Here is a 19084-nt window from a genome sequence, read left to right as displayed (position 1 = left end):
CCTCAGAAAGCACCATTTCCAACATTCACCATCTGTAGACATAGTTAGCGTACAGATGTACACGTCTACCTTACTCACTACCCTAGGTGAAGGAGAACAGTAAGGAGCTCAGAAGGCACCATTTCCAACATTCACCATCTGTAGACACAGTTAGCGCACATCTGACCATGTCTCCCTTACTTTCTACCCTTGTTGAACAAGAACTGTAAGGAGCCTCAGAAAGCACCATTTCCAACATTCACCATCTGTAGACACAGTTAGCGCACATCTGACCATGTCTCCCTTACCTTCTACCCTTGATGAACAAGAACTGTAAGGAGCCTCAGAAAGCACCATTTCCAACATTCACCATCTGTAGACACAGTTAGCGCACATCTGACCATGTCTCCCTTACTTTCTACCCTTGATGAACAAGAACTGTAAGGAGCCTTAGAAAGCACCATTTCCAACATTCACCATCTGTAGACATAGTTACCAAACAGCTGTACACGTCTACCTTACTCACTACCCTAGGTGAAGGAGAACAGTAAGGAGCTCAGAAGGCACCATTTGCAACATTCACCTTCTGTAGACACAGTTAGCGCACATCTGACCATGTCTCCCTTACTTTCTACCCTTGATGAACAAGAACTGTAAGGAGCCTCAGAAAGCACCATTTCCAACATGCACCATCTGTAGACACAGTTAGCGCACATCTGACCATGTCTCCCTTACTTTCTACCCTTGATGAACAAGAACTGTAAGAAGCCTCAGAAAGCACCATTTCCAACATTCACCATCTGTAGACACAGTTAGCACACATCTGACCATGTCTCCCTTACTTTCTACCCTTGATGAACAAGAACTGTAAGGGGCCTCAGAAAGCACCATTTCCAACATTCACCATATGTAGACATAGTTAGCGTACAGTTGTACACGTCTACCTTACTCACTACCCTAGGTGAAGGAGAACTGTAAGAAGCTCAGAAGGCACCATTTCCAACATTCACCATATGTAGACACAGTTATCGCACATCTGACCATGTCTCCCTTACTTTCTACCCTTGATGAACAAGAACTGTAAGGAGCCTCAGAAAGCACCATTTCCAACATTCACCATCTGTAGACACAGTTAGCGCACATCTGACCATGTCTCCCTTACTTTCTACCCTAGATGAACCAGAACTGTAAGGAGCCTCAGAAAGCACCATTTCCAACATTCACCATCTGTAGACACAGTTAGCGCACATCTGACCATGTCTCCCTTACTTTCTACCCTTGATGAACAAGAACTGTAAGGAGCCTCAGAAAGCACCATTTCCAACATTCACCATCTGTAGACATAGTTAGCGTACAGCTGTACACGTCTAACTTATTGACCACCCTAGGTGAAGGAGAACAGTAAGAAACTCAGAAGGCACCATTTCCAACATTCACCATCTGTTGACACAGTTAGCGCACATCTGACCAATTCTCCCTTACTTTCTACCCTTGATGAACAAGAACTCTAAGGAGCCTCAGAAAGCACCATTTCCAACATTCACCATCTGTAGACACAGTTAGCGCACATCTGACCATGTCTCCCTAACTTTCTTCCCTTGATGAACAAGAACTGTAAGGAGCCTCAGAAAGCACCATTTCCAACATTCACCATCTGTAGACATAGTTAGCGTACAGCTGTACACGTCTACCTTACTCACTACCCTACGTGAAGGAGAACAGTAAGGAGCTCAGAAGGCACCATTTCCAACATTCACCTTCTGTAGACACAGTTAGCGCACATCTGACCATGTCTCCCTTACTTTCTACCCTTGTCGAACAAGAACTGTAAGGAGCCTCAGAAAGCACCATTTCCAACATTCACCATCTGTAGACACAGTTATCGCACATCTCACCATGTCTCCCTTACTTTCTACCCTTGATGAACAAGAACTGTAAGGAGCCTCAGAAAGCAATATTTCCAACATTCACCATCTGTAGACATAGTTAGCGCACATCTGACCATGTCTCCCTTACTTTCTACCCTTGATGAACAAGAATTGTAAGGAGCCTCAGAAAGCAACTTTTCCAACATTCACCATCTGTAGACACAGTTAGCGCACATCTGACCATGTCTCCCTTACTTTCTACCCTTGATGAACAAGAACTGTAAGGAGCCTCAGAAAGCAATATTTCCAACATTCACCATCTGTAGACACAGTTAGCGCACATCTGACCATGTCTCCCTTACTTTCTACCCTTGATGAACAAGAACTGTAAGGAGCCTCAGAAAGCAACTTTTCCAACATTCACCATCTGTAGACACAGTTAGCACACATCTGACCATGTCTCCCTTACTTTCTACCCTTGATGAACAAGAACTGTAAGGAGCCTCAGAAAGCACCATTTCCAACATTCACCATCTGTAGACATCGTTAGCACAGATCTGACCATGACTCCCTTACACTCTAACCTTGATGATCAAGAACTGTAAGGAGCCTCAGAAAGCACAAATTCCAACATTCACCATCTGTAGATATTGTTAGCGCACATCTGACCATGTCTCCCTTACTTTCTACCCTTGATGACCAAGAACTGTAAGGAGCCCCAGAAAGCACCATTTCCAACATTCACCATCTGTAGACACAGTTAGCGCACATCTGACCATGTCTCCCTTACTTTCTACCCTTAATGAACAAGAACTGTAAGGAGCCTCAGAAAGCAATATTTCCAACATTCACCATCTGTAGACACAGTTAGCGCACATCTGACCATGTCTCCCTTACTTTCTACCCTTGATGAACAAGAACTGTAAGGAGCCTCAGAAAGCAACTTTTCCAACATTCACCATCTGTAGACACAGTTAGCGCACATCTGACCATGTCTCCCTTACTTTCTACCCTTGATGAACAAGAACTGTAAGGAGCCTCAGAAAGCACCATTTCCAACATTCACCATCTGTAGACATAGTTAGCGCACTGCTGTACACGTCTACCTTACTCACTACCCTACGTGAAGAAGAACAGTAAGGAGCTCAGAAGGCACCATTTCCAACATTCACCTTCTGTAGACACAGTTAGCGCACATCTGACCATGTCGCCCTTACTTTCTACCCTTGATGAACAAGAACTGTAAGGAGCCTCAGAAAGCAATATTTCCAACATTCACCATCTGTAGACACAGTTAGCGCACATCTGACCATGTCTCCCTTACTTTCTACCCTTGATGAACAAGAACTGTAAGGAGCCTCAGAAAGCAATATTTCCAACATTCACCATCTGTAGACACAGTTAGCGCACATCTGACCATGTCTCCCTTACTTTCTACCCTTGATGAACAAGAACTGTAAGGAGCCTCAGAAAGCAACTTTTCCAACATTCACCATCTGTAGACACAGTTAGCGCACATCTGACCATGTCTCCCTTACTTTCTACCCTTGATGAACAAGAACTGTAAGGAGCCTCAGAAAGCACCATTTCCAACATTCACCATCTGTAGACATAGTTAGCGCACTGCTGTACACGTCTACCTTACTCACTACCCTACGTGAAGAAGAACAGTAAGGAGCTCAGAAGGCACCATTTCCAACATTCACCTTCTGTAGACACAGTTAGCGCACATCTGACCATGTCTCCCTTACTTTCTACCATTGATGAACAAGAACTGTAAGGAGCCTCAGAAAGCAACTTCTCCAACATTCACCATCTGTAGACACAGTTAGCGCACATCTGACCATGTCTCCCTTACTTTCTACCCTTGATGAACAAGAACTGTAAGGAGCCTCAGAAAGCACCATTTCCAACATTCACCATCTGTAGACACAGTTAGCGCACATCTGACCATGTCTCCCTTACTTTCTACCCTTGAAGAACAAGAACTGTAAGGAGCCACAGAAAGCACCATTTCCAACATTCACCATCTGTAGACATAGTGAGCGTACAGCTGTACACGTCTACCTTACTCACTACCCTATGTGAACGAGAACAGTAAGGAGCTCAGAAGGCACCATTTCCAACCTTCACCATATGTAGACACAGTTAGCGCACATCTGACCATGTCTCCCTTACTTTCTAAACTTGATGAACAAGAACTGTAAGGAGCCTCAGAAAGCACCATTTCCAACATTCACCATCTGTAGACACAGTTAGCGCACATCTGACCATGTCTCCCTTACTTTCTACCGTTGATGAACAAGAACTGTAAGGAGCCTCAGAAAGCACCATTTCCAACATTCACCATCTGTAGACAAAGTTAGCGCACATCTGACCATGTCTCCCTTACTTTCTACCCTTGATGAACAAGAACTGTAAGGAGCCTCAGAAAGCACCATTTCCAACATTCACCATCTGTAGACACAGTTAGCGCACATCTGACCATGTCTCCCTTACTTTCTACCCTTGATGAACAAGAACTGTAAGGAGCCTCAGAAAGCACCATTTCCAACATTCACCATCTGTAGACATAGTTAGCGTACAGCTGTACACGTCTACCTTACTCACTACCCTAGGTGAAGGAGAACAGTAACGAGCTCAGAAGGCACCATTTCGAACAGACTCCATCTGTAGATACAGTTAGAGCACATCTGACCATGTCTCCCTTACTTTCTACCCTTGATGAACAAGTAGTGTAAGGAGCCTCAGAAAGGACCATTTCCAACATTCACCATCTGTAGACACAGTTAGCGCACATCTGACCATGTCTCCCTTACTTTCTTCCCTTGATGTAATAGAACTGTAAGGAGCCTCAGAAAGCACCATTTCCAACATTCACCATCTGTAGACACAGTTAGCGCACATCTGACCATGTCTCCCTTACTTTCTACCCTTGATGAACAAGAACTGTAAGGTGCCTCAGAAAGCACCATTTCCAACATTCACCATCTGTAGACACAGTTAGTGCACATCTGACCATGTCTCCCGTACTTTCTACCCTTGATGAACAAGAACTGTAAGGAGCCTCAGAAAGCACCATTTCCAACATTCACCATCTTTCTACCCTGTAAGGAGCCTCAGAAAGCAACATTTCCAACATTCACCATCTGTAGACACAGTTAGCGCACATCTGACCATGTCTGCCTTACTTTCTACCCTTGATGAACAATAACTGTAAGGAGCCTCAGAAAGCAACATTTCCAACATTCACCATCTGTAGACACAGTTAGCGCTCATCTGACCATGTCTCCCTTACTTTCTACCCTTGATGAACAAGAACTGTAAGGAGCCTCAGAAAGCACCATTTCCAACATTCACCATCTGTAGACATAGTTAGTGTACAGCTGTACACGTCTACCTTACTCAGTACCCTACGTGAAGGAGAACAGTAAGGAGCTCAGAAGGCACCATTTCCAACATTCACCTTCTGTAGACACAGTTAGCGCACATCTGACCATGTCTCCCTTACTTTCTACCCTTGATGAACAGGAACTGTAAGGAGCCTCAGAAAGCACCATTTCCAACATTCAACATCTGTTGACACAGTTAGCGCACATCTGTCCATGTCTCCCTTACTTTCTACCCTTGATGAACAAGAACTGTAAGGAGCCTCAGAAAGCACCATTTCCAACATTCACCATCTGTAGACACAGTTAGCGCACATCTGACCATGTCTCCCTTACTTTCTACCCTTGATGAACAAGAACTGTAAGGAGCCTCAGAAAGCACCATTTCCAACATTCACCATCTGTAGACACAGTTAGCGCACATCTGACCATGTCTCCCTTACTTTCTACCCTTGATGAACAAGAACTGTAAGGAGCCTCAGAAAGCACCATTTCCAACATTCACCATCTGTAGACACAGTTAGCGCACATCTGACCATGTCTCCCTTACTTTCTACCCTTGATGAACAAGAACTGTAAGGAGCCTCAGAAAGCAATATTTCCAACATTCACCATCTGTAGACACAGTTAGCGCACATCTGACCATGTCTCCCTTACTTTCTACCCTTGATGAACAAGAACTGTAAGGAGCCTCAGAAAGCAACTTTTCCAACATTCACCATCTGTAGACACAGTTAGCGCACATCTGACCATGTCTCCCTTACTTTCTACCCTTGATGAACAAGAACTGTAAGGAGCCTCAGAAAGCACCATTTCCAACATTCACCATCTGTAGACATAGTTAGCGCACTGCTGTACACGTCTACCTTACTCACTACCCTACGTGAAGAAGAACAGTAAGGAGCTCAGAAGGCACCATTTCCAACATTCACCTTCTGTAGACACAGTTAGCGCACATCTGACCATGTCTCCCTTACTTTCTACCATTGATGAACAAGAACTGTAAGGAGCCTCAGAAAGCAACTTCTCCAACATTCACCATCTGTAGACACAGTTAGCGCACATCTGACCATGTCTCCCTTACTTTCTACCCTTGATGAACAAGAACTGTAAGGAGCCTCAGAAAGCACCATTTCCAACATTCACCATCTGTAGACATAGTTAGCGTACTGCCGTACACGTCTACCTTACTCACTACCCTACGTGAAGAAGAACAGTAAGGAGCTCAGAAGGCACCATTTCCCAATTCACCTTCTGTAGACACAGTTAGCGCACATCTGACCATTTCGCCCTTACTTTCTACCCTTGATGAACAGGAACTGTAAGGAGCCTCAGAAAGCACCATTTCCAACATTCACCATCTGTAGACCCAGTTAGCGCACATCTGACCATGTCTCCCTTACTTTCTACCCTTGATGAACAAGAACTGTAAGGAGCCTCAGAAAGCACCATTTCCAACATTCACCATCTGTAGACACAGTTAGCGCACATCTGACCATGTCTCCCTTACTTTCTATCCTTGATGAACAAGAACTGTAAGGAGCCTCAGAAAGCACCATTTCCAACATTCACCATCTGTAGACACAGTTAGCGCACATCTGACCATGTCTCCCTTACTTTCTACCCTTGAAGAACAAGAACTGTAAGGAGCCACAGAATGCACCATTTCCAACATTCACCATCTGTAGACATAGTGAGCGTACAGCTGTACACGTCTACCTTACTCACTACCCTATGTGAACGAGAACAGTAAGGAGCTCAGAAGGCACCATTTCCAACCTTCACCATATGTAGACACAGTTAGCGCACATCTGACCATGTCTCCCTTACTTTCTAAACTTGATGAACAAGAACTGTAAGGAGCCTCAGAAAGCACCATTTCCAACATTCACCATCTGTAGACACAGTTAGCGCACATCTGACCATGTCTCCCTTACTTTCTACCGTTGATGAACAAGAACTGTAAGGAGCCTCAGAAAGCACCATTTCCAACATTCACCATCTGTAGACAAAGTTAGCGCACATCTGACCATGTCTCCCTTACTTTCTACCCTTGATGAACAAGAACTGTAAGGAGCCTCAGAAAGCACCATTTCCAACATTCACCATCTGTAGACACAGTTAGCGCACATCTGACCATGTCTCCCTTACTTTCTACCCTTGATGAACAAGAACTGTAAGGAGCCTCAGAAAGCACCATTTCCAACATTCACCATCTGTAGACATAGTTAGCGTACAGCTGTACACGTCTACCTTACTCACTACCCTAGGTGAAGGAGAACAGTAAGGAGCTCAGAAGGCACCATTTCGAACAGACTCCATCTGTAGATACAGTTAGAGCACATCTGACCATGTCTCCCTTACTTTCTACCCTTGATGAACAAGTAGTGTAAGGAGCCACAGAAAGCACCATTTCCAACATTCACCATCTGTAGACACAGTTAGCGCACATCTGACCATGTCTCCCTTACTTTCTTCCCTTGATGTAATAGAACTGTAAGGAGCCTCAGAAAGCACCATTTCCAACATTCACCATCTGTAGACACAGTTAGCGCACATCTGACCATGTCTCCCTTACTTTCTACCCTTGATGAACAAGAACTGTAAGGTGCCTCAGAAAGCACCATTTCCAACATTCACCATCTGTAGACACAGTTAGTGCACATCTGACCATGTCTCCCGTACTTTCTACCCTTGATGAACAAGAACTGTAAGGAGCCTCAGAAAGCACCATTTCCAACATTCACCATCTGTAGACATATTTAGCGTACAGCTGTACACGTCTACCTTACTCACTACCCTAGGTGAAGGAGAACAGTAAGGAGCTCAGAAGGCACCAATTCGAACAGACTCCATCTGTAGACACAGTTAGAGCACATCTGACCATGTCTCCCTTACTTTCTACCCTTGATGAACAAGAACTGTAAGGAGCCTTAGAAAGCACCATTTCCAACATTCACCATCTGTAGACATAGTTAGCGTACAGATCTACACGTCTACCTTACTCACTACCCTAGGTGAAGAAGAACAGTAAGGAGCTCAGAAGGCACCATTTCCAACATTCACCATCTGTAGACACAGTTAGCGCACATCTGACCATGTCTCCCTTACTTTCTTCCCTTGATGTAATAGAACTGTAAGGAGCCTCAGAAAGCACCATTTCCAACATTCACCATCTGTAGACACAGTTAGCGCACATCTGACCATGTCTCCCTTACTTTCTACCCTTGATGAACAAGAACTGTAAGGTGCCTCAGAAAGCACCATTTCCAACATTCACCATCTGTAGACACAGTTAGTGCTCATCTGACCATGTCTCCCGTACTTTCTACCCTTGATGAACAAGAACTGTAAGGAGCCTCAGAAAGCACCATTTCCAACATTCACCATCTGTAGACATATTTAGCGTACAGCTGTACACGTCTACCTTACTCACTACCCTAGGTGAAGGAGAACAGTAAGGAGCTCAGAAGGCACCAATTCGAACAGACTCCATCTGTAGACACAGTTAGAGCACATCTGACCATGTCTCCCTTACTTTCTACCCTTGATGAACAAGAACTGTAAGGAGCCTTAGAAAGCACCATTTCCAACATTCACCATCTGTAGACATAGTTAGCGTACAGATCTACACGTCTACCTTACTCACTACCCTAGGTGAAGGAGAACAGTAAGGAGCTCAGAAGGCACCATTTCCAACATTCACCATCTGTAGACACAGTTAGCGCACATCTGACCATGTCTCCCTTACTTTCTACCCTTGATGAACAAGAACTGTAAGGAGCCTCAGAAAGCACCATTTCCAACATTCACCATCTGTAGACACAGTTAGCGCACATCTGACCATGTCTCCCTTACTTTCTACCCTTGATGAACAAGAACTGTAAGGAGCCTTAGAAAGCACCATTTCCAACATTCACCATCTGTAGACATAGTTAGCAAACATCTGTACACGTCTACCTTACTCACTACCCTAGGTGAAGGAGAACAGTAAGGAGCTCAGAAGGCACCATTTGCAACATTCACCTTCTGTAGACACAGTTAGCGCACATCTGACCATGTCTCCCTTACTTTCTACCCTTGATGAACAAGTACTGTAAGGAGCCTCAGAAAGCACCATTTCCAACATGCACCATCTGTAGACACAGTTAGCGCACATCTGACCATGTCTCCCTTACTTTCTACGCTTGATGAACAAGAACTGTAAGAAGCCTCAGAAAGCACCATTTCCAACATTCACCATCTGTAGACACAGTTAGCACACATCTGACCATGTCTCCCTTACTTTCTACCCTTGATGAACAAGAACTGTAAGGAGCCTCAGAAAGCACCATTTCCAACATTCACCATATGTAGACATAGTTAGCGTACAGTTGTACACGTCTACCTTACTCACTACCCTAGGTGAAGGAGAACAGTAAGGAGCTCAGAAGGCACCATTTCCAACATTCACCATATGTAGACACAGTTATCGCACATCTGACCATGTCTCCCTTACTTTCTACCCTTGATGAACAAGAACTGTAAGGAGCCTCAGAAAGCACCATTTCCAACATTCACCATCTGTAGACACAGTTAGCGCACATCTGACCATGTCTCCCTTACTTTCTACCCTAGATGAACAAGAACTGTAAGGAGCCTCAGAAAGCACCATTTCCAACATTCACCATCTGTAGACACAGTTAGCGCACATCTGACCATGTCTCCCTTACTTTCTACCCTTGATGAACAAGAACTGTAAGGAGCCTCAGAAAGCACCATTTCCAACATTCACCATCTGTAGACACAGTTAGCGCACATCTGACCATGTCTCCCTTACTTTCTACCCTTGATGAACAAGAACTGTAAGGAGCCTCAGAAAGCACCATTTCCAACATTCACCATCTGTAGACATAGTTAGCGTACAGCTGTACACGTCTAACTTATTGACTACCCTAGGTGAAGGAGAACAGTAAGGAGCTCAGAAGGCACCATTTCCAACATTCACCATCTGTTGACACAGTTAGCGCACATCTGACCAATTCTCCCTTACTTTCTACCCTTGATGAACAAGAACTGTAAGGAGCCTAAGAAAGCACCATTTCCAACATTCACCATCTGTAGACACAGTTAGCGCACATCTGACCATGTCTCACTTACTTTCTACCCTTGATGAACAAGAACTCTAAGGAGCCTCAGAAAGCATCATTTCCAACATTCACCATCTGTAGACACAGTTAGCGCACATCTGACCATGTCTCCCTAACTTTCTTCCCTTGATGAACAAGAACTGTAAGGAGCCTCAGAAAGCACCATTTCCAACATTCACCATCTGTAGACACAGTTAGCGCACATCTGACCATGTCTCCCTTACTTTCTACCCTTGATGAACAAGAACTGTAAGGAGCCTCAGAAAGCACCATTTCCAACACTCACCTTCTGTAGACACAGTTAGCGCACATCTGACCATGTCTCCCTTACTTTCTACCCTTGTCGAACAAGAACTGTAAGGAGCCTCAGAAAGCACCATTTCCAACATTCACCATCTGTAGACACAGTTAGCGCACATCTGACCATGTCTCCCTTACTTTCTACCCTTGACGAACAAGAACTGTAAGGAGACTCAGAAAGCACCATTTCCAACATTCACCATCTGTAGACACAGTTAGCGCACATCTGACCATGTCTCCCTTACTTTCTACCATTGATGAACAAGAACTGTAAGGATCCTCAGAAAGCACCATTTCCAACATTCACCATCTTTCTACCCTGTAAGGAGCCTCAGAAAGCAACATTTCCAACATTCACCATCTGTAGACACAGTTAGCGCACATCTGACCATGTCTGCCTTACTTTCTACCCTTGATGAACAATAACTGTAAGGAGCCTCAGAAAGCAACATTTCCAACATTCACCATCTGTAGACACAGTTAGCGCTCATCTGACCATGTCTCCCTTACTTTCTACCCTTGATGAACAAGAACTGTAAGGAGCCTCAGAAAGCACCATTTCCAACATTCACCATCTGTAGACATAGTTAGTGTACAGCTGTACACGTCTACCTTACTCAGTACCCTACGTGAAGGAGAACAGTAAGGAGCTCAGAAGGCACCATTTCCAACATTCACCTTCTGTAGACACAGTTAGCGCACATCTGACCATGTCTCCCTTACTTTCTACCCTTGATGAACAGGAACTGTAAGGAGCCTCAGAAAGCACCATTTCCAACATTCAACATCTGTTGACACAGTTAGCGCACATCTGTCCATGTCTCCCTTACTTTCTACCCTTGATGAACAAGAACTGTAAGGAGCCTCAGAAAGCACCATTTCCAACATTCACCATCTGTAGACACAGTTAGCGCACATCTGACCATGTCTCCCTTACTTTCTACCCTTGATGAACAAGAACTGTAAGGAGCCTCAGAAAGCACCATTTCCAACATTCACCATCTGTAGACACAGTTAGCGCACATCTGACCATGTCTCCCTTACTTTCTACCCTTGATGAACAAGAACTGTAAGGAGCCTCAGAAAGCACCATTTCCATCATTCACCATCTGTAGACATAGTTACCGTACAGCTGTACACGTCTACCTTACTCACTACCCTATGTGAAGGAGAACAGTAAGGAGCTCAGAAGGCACCATTTCCAACCTTCACCATATGTAGACACAGTTAGCGCACATCTGACCATGTCTACCTTACTTTCTACCCTTGATGAACAAGAACTGTAAGGAGCCTCAGAAAGCACCATTTCCAACATTCACCAGCTGTAGACACAGTTAGCACACATCTGACCATGTCTCCCTTACTTTCTACCCTTGATGAACAAGAACTGTAAGGAGCCTCAGAAAGCACCATTTCCAACATTCACCATCTGTAGACACAGTTAGCGCACATCTGACCATGTCTCCCTTACTTTCTACCCTTGATGAACAAGAACTGTAAGGAGCCTCAGAAAGCACCATTTCCAACATTCACCATCTGTAGACATAGTTAGCGTTCAGCTGTACACGTCTACCTTACTCACTACCCTAGGTGAGGGAGAACTGTAAGGAGCTCAGAAGGCACCATTTCCAACATTCACCATCTGTAGACACAGTTAGCGCACATCTGACCATGTCTCCCTTACTTTCTACCCTTGATGAACAAGAACTGTAAGGAGCCTCAGAAAGCACCATTTTCAACATTCACCATCTGTAGACACAGTTAGCGCACATCTGACCATGTCTCCCTTACTTTCTACCCTTGATGAACAAGAACTGTAAGGAGCCTCAGAAAGCACCATTTCCAACATTCACCATCTGTAGACACAGTTAGCGCACATCTGACAATGTCTCCCTTACTTTCTACACTTGATGAACAAGAACTGTAAGGAGCCTCAGAAAGCACCATTTCCAACATTCACCATCTGTAGACACAGTTAGCGCACATCTGACCATGTCTCCCTTACTTTCTACCCTTGATGAACAAGAATTGTAAGGAGCCTCAGAAAGCAACATTTCCCACATTCACCATCAGTAGACATAGTTAGCGTACAGCTGTACACGTCTACCTTACTCAGTACCCTACGTGAAGGAGAACAGTAAGGAGCTCAGAAGGCACCATTTCCAACATTCACCTTCTGTAGACACAGTTAGCGCACATCTGACCATGTCGCCCTTACTTTCTACCCTTGATGAACAGGAACTGTAAGGAGCCTCAGAAAGCACCATTTCCAACATTCACCATCTGTAGATACAGTTAGCGCACATCTGACCATGTCTCCCTTACTTTCTACCCTTGATGAACAAGAATTGTAAGGAGCCTCAGAAAGCACCATTTCCAACATTCACCATCTGTAGACACAGTTAGCGCACATCTGACCATGTCTCCCTTACTTTCTACCCTTGATGAACAAGAACTGTAAGGAGCCTCAGAAAGCACCATTTCCAACATTCACGATCTGTAGACACAGTTAGCGCACATCTGACCATGTCTCCCTTACTTTCTACCCTTGAAGAACAAGAACTGTAAGGAGCCACAGAAAGCACCATTTCCAACATTCACCATCTGTAGACATAGTGAGCGTACAGCTGTACACGTCTACCTTACTCACTACCCTATGTGAAGGAGAACAGTAAGGAGCTCAGAAGGCACCATTTCCAACCTTCACCATATGTAGACACAGTTAGCGCACATCTGACCATGTCTCCCTTACTTTCTAAACTTGATGAACTAGAACTGTAAGGAGCCTCAGAAAGCACCATTTCCAACATTCACCATCTGTAGACACAGTTAGCGCACATCTGGCCATGTCTCCCTTACTTTCTACCCTTGATGAACAAGAACTGTAAGGAGCCTCAGAAAGCACCATTTCCAACATTCACCATCTGTAGACACAGTTAGCGCACATCTGACCATGTCTCCCATACTTTCTACCCTTGATGAACAAGAACTGTAAGGAGCCTCAGAAAGCACCATTTCCAACATTCACCATCTGTAGACATAGTTAGCGTACAGCTGTACACGTCTACCTTACTCACTACCCTAGGTGAAGGAGAACTGTAAGGAGCTCAGAAGGCACCATTTCCAACATTCACCATCTGTAGACACAGTTACCGCACATCTGACCATGTCTCCCCTACTTTCTACCCTTGATGAACAAGAACTGTAAGGAGCCTCAGAAGGCACCATTTCCAACATTCACCATCTGTAGACACAGTTAGTGCACATCTGACCATATCTCCCTTACTTTCTACCCTTGATGAACAAGAACTGTAAGGAGCCTCAGAAAGTACCATTTCCAACATTCGTCATCTGTAGACATAGTTAGCGTACAGCTGTACATGTCTACCTCACTGACTACCCTAGGTGAAGGAGAACAGTAACGAGCTCAGAAGGCACCATTTCCAACATTCACCATCTGTAGACACAGTTAGCGCACATCTCACCATGTCTCCCTTACTTTCAACCCTTGATGAACAAGAACTGTAAGGAGCCTCAGAAAGCACCATTTCCAACATTCACCATCTGTAGACACAGTTAGCGCCCATCTGACCATGTCTCCCTTACTTTCTACCCTTGATGAACAAGAACTGTAAGGAGCCTCAGAAAGCACCATTTCTAACATTCACCATCTGTAGACATAGTCAGCGTACAGCTGTACACGTCTACCTTACTCACTACCCTAGGTGAAGGAGAACAGTAAGGAGCTCAGAAGGCACCATTTCCAACATTCACCATCTGTAGACACAGTTAGCGCACATCTGACCATGTCTCCCTTACTTTCTACCCTTGATGAACAAGAACTGTAAGGAGCCTCAGAAAGCACCATTTCCAACATTCACCATCTGTAGACACAGTTAGCGCACATCTGACCATGTCTCCCTTACTTTCTACCCTTGATGAAGAAGAACTGTAAGGAGCTGCTGAAAACACCATTACCTACTTTCGCCATCTTTAGACATAGTTAGCGCACACCTGACCTTGCCTACCTAACATTCTACCCTTGATGAAGAACAACTGTAAGGAGCCTCAGAAAGCACCATTTCCAACATTCACCATCTGTAGACATAGTTAGCGCACATCTGACCATGTCTCCCTTACTTTCTACCCTTGATGAACAAGAACTGTAAGGAGCCTCAGAAAGCACCATTTCCAACATTCACCATCTGTAGACATAGTTAGCGTACAGCTGGACACGTCTCCCTTCCTTTGTACCCTGGGTGAAGGAGGACTGTAAGGAGCTGTGGAAAGCACCATTTCCAACATTCACCATCTCTAGACATAGTTAGCGCACACCTGACCATGTCTCCCTTACTTCCTACGCTTGATGAAGAAGAACTGTAAGGAGCCTCAGAAAGCACCATTTCCATCATTCGCCATCTGTAGACATAGTTAGCGTACAGCTGGACACGTCTCCCTTACTCTGTACCCTAGGTGAAGGAGAACAGTAAGGAGCTCATAAGGCACCATTTCCAATATTCACCATCTGTAGCCATAGTTAGCGCACATCTCACCATGTCTCCATTACTTTCTACCCTCGGTGATGGAGCACTGTAAGCAGCCTCAGAAAGCACCATTTCCAACATTCACCATCTGTAGACATAGTTAGCGTACAGCTGTACACGTCTCCCTTACTCTCTACCCTAGGTGAAGGAGAACAGTAAGGAGCTGAGAAAGCACCATTTCCAATATTCACCATCTGTAGACATAGTTTGCGCACAGCTGTACACGTCTCCCTTACTCTACACCCTAGGTGAAGGAGAACAGGAAGGAGAACAGGAAGGAGGACAGTAAGGAGCTCAGAAGGCACCATTTCCAATATCCACCATCTGTAGACTTAGTTAGCGCACAGCTGTACATGTCTCCCTTACTTTTTACCCTCGGTGAAGGAGAACTGTAGGGAGCTGCAGAAAACACCATTTCCTACATTCACCATCTTTAGACAGAGTTAGCGGACACCTGACATTGCCTCCCTAACTTTCTACGCTTAATGAAGGAATACTGTAAGGAGCCTCAGAAAGCACCATTTCCAACATTCCACATCTGTAACCATTACTAGCGCACAGCTGTACATGGCTCCCTTCCTTTCTACCCTAGATGAAGGAGGACCGTAAGGAGCTGCAGAAAGCACCATTTCCAACATTCACCATCTGTAGCCATAGTTAGCGCACATCTCACCATGTCTCCATTACTTTCTACCCTTGATGAAGAAGAACTGTAAGCAGCCTCAGAAAGCACGATTTCCAACATTCACCATCTGTAGACATAGTTAGCTGACATCTGACCCTGTCTCCCTTACTTCCTACCCTTGATGAAGAAGAACTGTAAGTAGCCTCAGAAAGCACCATGTCCAACATTCACCATCTGTAGACATAGTTAGCGTACAGCTGTACACGTCTCCCTTACTCTCTACCCTAGGTGAAGGAGAACAGTAAGGAGCTGAGAAAGCACCATTTCCAATATTCACCATCTGTAGACATAGTTTGCGCACAGCTGTACACGTCTCCCTTACTCTACACCCTAGGTGAAGGAGAACAGGAAGGAGAACAGGAAGGAGGACAGTAAGGAGCTCAGACAGCACCATTTCCAATATCCACCATCTGTAGACATAGTTAGCGCACAGCTGTACATGTCTCCCTTACTTTTTACCCTCGGTGAAGGAGAACTGTAGGGAGCTGCAGAAAACACCATTTCCTACATTCACCATCTTTAGACAGAATTAGCAGACACATGACGTTGCCTCCCTAACTTTCTACGCTTAATGAAGGAATACTGTAAGGAGCCTCAGAAAGCACCATTTCCAACATTCCCCATCTGTAACCATTACTAGCGCACAGCTGTACATGGCTCCCTTCCTTTCTACCCTAGATGAAGGAGGACCTTAAGGAGCTGCAGAAAGCACCATTTCCAACATTCACCATCTGTAGCCATAGTTAGCGCACATCTCACCATGTCTCCATTACTTTCTACCCTTGATGAAGAAGAACTGTAAGCAGCCTCAGAAAGCACCATTTCCAACATTCACCATCTGTAGACATAGTTAGCTGACATCTGACCCTGTCTCCCTTACTTCCTACCCTTGATGAAGAAGAACTGTAAGTAGCCTCAGAAAGCACCATGTCCAACATTCACCATCTGTAGACATAGTTAGCGTACAGCTGTACACGTCTCCCTTACTCTCTACCCTAGGTGAAGGAGAACAGTAAGGAGCTGAGAAAGCACCTTTTCCTACATTCACCATCTGTAGACATAGTTAGCACACATCTGACCATGTCTCCCTTACTTTCTACCCTTGATGAAGAAGAACTATAAGTAGCCTCAGAAAGCACCATTTCCAACATTCACCATTTGTAGACATAGTTAGCGTACAGCCGTACACGTCTCCCTTAACCTCTACCCTAGGTGAGGGAGAACAGTAAGGAGCACAGAAGGCACCATTTCCAATATTCACCATCTGTAGACATAGTTAGCGCACAGCTGTACATGTCTCCCTTACTTTCTACCCTCGGTGAAGGAGAACTGTAGGGCGCTGCAGAAAGCACCATTTCCTACATTCACCATCTTTAGACATTACTAGCGCACAGCTGTACATGTCTCCCTTCCTTTCTACCCTACGTGAAGGAGGACTGTAAGGAGCTGGGGAAAGCACCATTTCCATTATTCACCATCTGTAGACATAGTTAGCGCACATGTGACCATGTCTCCCTTACTTTCCAACCTAGATGAAGAAGAACTGTAAGGAGCCTCAGAAAGCACCATTTCCAACATTCACCATTTGTAGACATAGTTAGCGCACATCTGACCTTGTCTCCCTTACTTTCTACCCTTGATGAACAAGAACTGTAAGGAGCCTCAGAAAGCACCATTTCCAACATTCACCATCTGTAGACATAGTTAGCGTACAGCTGTACACGTTGCTCTTACTCTCTACCCCAGGTGAAGGAGAACAGTAAGGAGCTCAGAAGGTACCATTTTCAACATTCACCATCTCTAGAGATAGTTAGCGCACAGCTGTACACGAGTCCCTTACTTTGTACCCTGGATAAAGGATAAGTGTAAGGAGCCTCAGAAACCACCATTTCCAACATTCACCATCTGTGGACATAATTAGCGCCCACCTGTACATGTCTCCCTTACTTTCTACCCTAGGTGAAGGAGAACTGTATGGAGCATCAGAAAGCATCATTTCCAACATTCACCATCTGTAGACATAGTAGCTCACAGCTGTACATGTCTACCTTACTGTCTACTCAAGATGAAGGAGAACTGTAAGGAGCTGCAGAAAGCACCATTTCCAACATTGACCATCTCTAGACATAGTTAGCGTACACCTGTACATGTCTCCCTTACTTTGTACCCTTCATGACGAAGGACTGTTAGGAGCCTCAGAAAGCACCATTTCCAACATTCGCAATCTGTAGACATAGTGAGCGCACACACTTGTACATGTCTCACTTACTTTCTACCCTTGATGAAGAAGGACTGTAAGGAGCTGCAGAAAGCACCATTTACAATAAACACCATCTGTAGACATAGTTAGGGCAAAGCTATACTTGTCTCCCTTGCTTTTTCCTCTAGTTGAAGAACAACTGTAAGGTGCTGCAGGAAGCACCATTTCCAACATTCAACATCTGTAGAAATAATTATCGCACAGCTGTACATGTGACCCTTACTTTCTACCCTAGATGAATAACAACTGGAAGGAACTGCAGAAAGCACCTTTCCAACATTCACCATCTGTAGTCACAGTTAGTGCACAGCTGTATATGTCTCCCTTACTTTCTATCCTAGATGAAGGAGGACTGTAAGGAACTTGCAGAAAGAACCATTTATAACATTCACCATCTGTAGACATAGTTAGCGCACAGCTGTTTATGCATCCCATACTTTCTACCCTAGATGAAGAAGAACTGTAAGGAGCTGCAGAAAGCTTTCTTACCAACTTACACCATCTGTGGACATTGCTAGTGCCCTGCTGGGTATGTCTCCTTTACGTTATATTCTAGGTGAAAAAGAATAGGAAAGAGCTGCAGAGAGCACCATTTCCAACTTTCACCATCTGTAGACATTGTTAGCGCACAGCTGAACATGTCTCCCTTACTTTCAACCCTAGGTGAAGAACTGTAAGGAGCTGCCGTAAGCACCATTTCCAACATTCACCCTTTGTAGACATAGATAGTGCAATGCATTATGTATCTCCTTTACTTTCTATCCTAGGCAAAAAAGAAATGTAAGGTGCTGCGGAAAGCACCATTTCCGACATTCACCTGAAAGCACCAGAGAGATATTCAATCAGTTTCTGATAGTGCAAGTTTTGTCGCCAGTATGTCAGTGTCAATACACCATCATGCTCCAAAATTTCACACTGCAGCCCAAGCCT

The 19084-nt window shown here is 44.7% G+C and overlaps 1 long non-coding RNA gene across 1 annotated transcript in view; it reads left to right on the top strand.

The window, feature by feature from the left end:
• The window catches only part of LOC126452323 (uncharacterized), a 727731-nt gene that overhangs the window by 698100 nt on the left and 10547 nt on the right, over nt 1-19084 (top strand). The window lies entirely within an intron of this gene.

The sequence above is a fragment of the Schistocerca serialis genome, unplaced genomic scaffold (genome assembly GCF_023864345.2).
Source record: "Schistocerca serialis cubense isolate TAMUIC-IGC-003099 unplaced genomic scaffold, iqSchSeri2.2 HiC_scaffold_849, whole genome shotgun sequence".
Taxonomy (NCBI): domain Eukaryota; kingdom Metazoa; phylum Arthropoda; class Insecta; order Orthoptera; family Acrididae; genus Schistocerca; species Schistocerca serialis.
Note: the sequence above shows the minus strand (reverse complement) of the source record. Positions and strands in the feature narration are given on the sequence as shown.